The sequence below is a fragment of the Chrysochloris asiatica genome, unplaced genomic scaffold (assembly GCF_000296735.1).
Source record: "Chrysochloris asiatica unplaced genomic scaffold, ChrAsi1.0 scaffold00417, whole genome shotgun sequence".
In the NCBI taxonomy this organism is placed as follows: domain Eukaryota; kingdom Metazoa; phylum Chordata; class Mammalia; order Afrosoricida; family Chrysochloridae; genus Chrysochloris; species Chrysochloris asiatica.
Window position 1 is genome coordinate 207,670 of NW_006408935.1, and position 3,841 is coordinate 211,510.

Genomic DNA, 3,841 nt, shown 5'->3' on the forward strand with positions numbered 1-3,841 from the left:
GCACCTAAGGGAGAAAAGGCATATCAGGCTTTGGGCAGGACTGGTATCTTATCAAGAAGGCTCATTCCCTCTTCCCATTCCTCTCCCACACCACGCCTCCTTATCAAGAGGCAGAGTGGCTGTGTCTCTTAGGACTCCCGGTCCAGGCCAAGACGCCTGCATACTAAGCCACGCCTCCTGGACCCCAGGCCACGCCTCTCAACAAGAAAAGCCCTAGCCCCTTACGTCATCACTAACATTCTAAGGAGATTACCATCCTCCGCGTCTCATACACCAATACGGCGACCATGACTCCAAAACTCATTGTCCAACTTACCTATTTCTCCAGCGATCAGCAGGAAGCCCCGCCTCTCTTTTACGTCAGGCCCCAGCGGGGAGCCCGCACCCGCTACGTCACCGAGCTAGGCCACGCCCTCCTGATACGCGACCCACTCCTCGAGCCACATCTCTCCTTCCTGATCGCGAGCTCAAGCTTGATCCCCGACCCCAGGTTCAGGTTGTAGGTTAAATCGCTTCAGAATGCATCCCTGACGCAGGCCGACACAGGCCCGAGACCTTCCACCTTCACCTACAGGAAATGGCGCTTTCTCCAGCGGGATTCAGCGGCCTTAACATCATGTGATCCGGACGCACGGCCCGAGGGGGCGTGGCCGGAGCCTGCGGCCGTTCCCCTTTAGACCCCTAGTATCAATGGCGCCCAGCTGCTCCGCGGGAGAAAGATGAGGCTTTCTATTCCCGTAAAGATTTACACCCTCGGAAACCCTGTACAGGGTCGCTATGAGTCGGTTCCGACTCCACGGCACATAACAACAACAACAACATCAATGGCGCCTGGTAGTGCGGACCGACGCGCGTGCGCAGAGCCACGTTCCGAAGTCCTGGGCACCTTTCCTAAGCGCCCCTTCTCTATTGGTCGTTTTGCGCACAGGTTTTTCCCTGGACTTGCAGTGTGGCTCACTGAAACCCTTTCACGCGTTTGTATTAAGAAGCCACGCCTCTCGGCGCATGGCAGTTTCCAGGTTTCGGGCCTTAATTTCCAGGAACCAACACCCGCAGCCTTCAGTTGGCCCTGATGTTCAGGCTTGCCACGCTAGACTCCCCCAAGTCCCAGCCCATGTCACACCCGGCCCGGGCATGTACGGTCACAGGCTTTCTCTACCCTAAAATACCTCTGGTAGTGTAATGGTTATGAATTAGGCTGCTAATCTCAAGGTCAGCAGTTCCACGGGAGAAAGATGAGGCTTTCTGCTCCCGTGAAGATTTACAGTCTCGGAACCCTGTACAGGGTCGCTATGGGTCGGAATCAACTCGACAGCAATTCACAAGACACCTTGGTCCAAACAAGCCCCGCCCCCCGCCGTAGCACTGGTCTCCACTCCCGCCCACGCGTAACTGTGACGGAAAGGTCCCGCCCCCACTGGCTCCGCCCCCTTCCCCGGATCTTCGGATAGTTCAACACAGGGTGCAGCTGGGCAGGGGTGTGAAAATGCGGGCATTTGACCCCATGTTCCACTACATTCCAGAGACCTGGCTTGTGAAATATGATCTCCCCATCGGTAAAGGGATGGAGGAGTTATTGAGTGTTCTGTATTTATCCTGAACAAATTCTTCCGCATTTACATTGCCTCCCATCCTTGTCAATTTTAGGGGTGTCTCTCCAAACATTCTCTTGATTACCCCTTCTACTGAATCATATCTAGGGTTTACTTATCACGCATTAAAAGAAAAAATCTCGCCTCCCCTGGCTTCATGTTCCCCACCGGTTTATATGCTCTTTTTAGCAAAATTCCTCCAATGAGTTGTCTATGCTTGCTGTGAGTGCACCCCCTATTCCCACTTACTATTCCAAACCCACTTCCTTTTGCCCACCAATCCGTGAGAGTGATTATGGATTATCATGACACCTTCAAATTGGTCTCTATCCCTCCTCCCTCTCACCTGCTGCCTTAACCACATTCTCACCAAGGCAACTGCATTTGAGCTGGCCCAAATGCAGCAGGAGAAAATCACTCCCATTGTGCCCCATAAAATGTAAACTCTCTAGAAGTACCTATAGATGACAGCAGAATATGTTGTTAAATGCTACAGAGTTGGTTCCAACCCACTGTTGTTGTTAAATGCCATTGAGTTGGTAACAACTCAGAGCAATCTATGCACAACAGAACGAAACACTGCCCGGTTCTGGGACAATCTTACAATCGTTGCTACGCCTGAGCCCATTGCCGCTGTCACTGTGCCATTCCATCTCACTAGGGGACTTGCTCTTTTTCTCTGACCCTCCACCTTACCAAACATGATATCCTTCTCCAGCGACTGGTCCCTCCTGACAACATGTCCAAAGTATGAAAGATGAAGTCTGACTATCTTGTCTTCCAAGAAGCATTCTGGCTGCACTTCTTCCAACACAGATCTATTTGTTCTTTTGGCAGTCCAATGCACTTTTCAGTATTCTCCTCCAACACCAGAACTCAAATACATCAATTCTTCTAGTCTTCCAACTCATAGAGACCCTATATAGGGTTTACAAGGATCCCGTGGTGAACTTAAACTTCTGACCTTGCAGTTCAAACCAACTTTGCAATCCAACACTTTAACCCACAGCACCACACTAGGACTCACATTGTCTGATATAGTGCTTGTAAAGAACTATTATCAATGTAAAGAAAACAAAAATCCTCCCCCCCTGGACAAATAAATAACATCAAGATAAATGGAGAAAAGATTGAAGTTGTCAAAGACTTCATTTTGCTCTGGTCAAACATCAACACTCATGGAAACAGTAATCAAGAAATCAAATAACTTAGTGCATTAGGCAAATCTGCTGCACAATACCTCTTTAAAGTGTTGAAGAGCAAAGATGTCAGTTTGAGGACTAAGGTGTGCCTGACTCAGTCCACAATATTTTCAATAATGTCATATGCATATGACAGTTAGATAGTGAATAAGGAAGAGCCAGCAGTGAATCCTCAGAAACCCTACACAGGGTCCCTATGAGTCAGAAGTGATTCAACAGCACTTAACAACAATGGCTGAAAGGAGTGTTGTTGTTGTTAAGTGCCATTGAGTTGGTTCCAACTCATAACAACCCTATGTCCTGGTGTGGCACTGTGGGTTAATGTGTCAGACTGCAAAGCCCTTTGAACTGCAAGGTCAGGAGTTCAAGCTCACCAGTTGCTCCTAGGAAACCCTATGCAGGGTCGCTATGGTTTGGAACCAACTCCATGCAACTTAACAACAGCAATATAGGCTTTCCAAGGAGTAGTTGGTGAGTTTGAACCCTCCACCTTGCAATTCAAACCAGCCTTGAGGTTGAGTGCTTATTCTACAGAGCCATACCAGGACTCCAAAAGGAGTGTAGAGAGTGAAATACTTCAGATGAGGGGACAGTGGCAGCAAAAGGATAGCTGATCCGAGGCCAGGGCCCACTGAAATCCACCCTGCCAGAGACCCAAGGCCATCTGCTTATGAATGGAGTTAGTACAATGGAGAAGAAAGATGATGTGTTTGACTGTCTTATGGATATTGGTTTCTTCTGCCTATTATTGTAAAACAGACTTCTGTGTGTGACAGGAATATTTGGAATTACGAATACAGAGAAAGAAATAGGCTCTTTAAACTTTTGTGGAGTATAGGGTCTTAAGTGGAATCCTTAGAGAAACTAGAGCCTTCAGAGTTGGGATATTTGCATTTGAAAAGACATGCAGACCCACCCAGAACTGCTGGAAGAACAGGAGATGTATCATTGAAATAAAGCAGAGGACACTGACTTTCAAAAATAAGAAGGCTATAAAGGCATGACTCTGTGAATTCCTTCCATCTTCTCTTGATGCTTTCTACATCA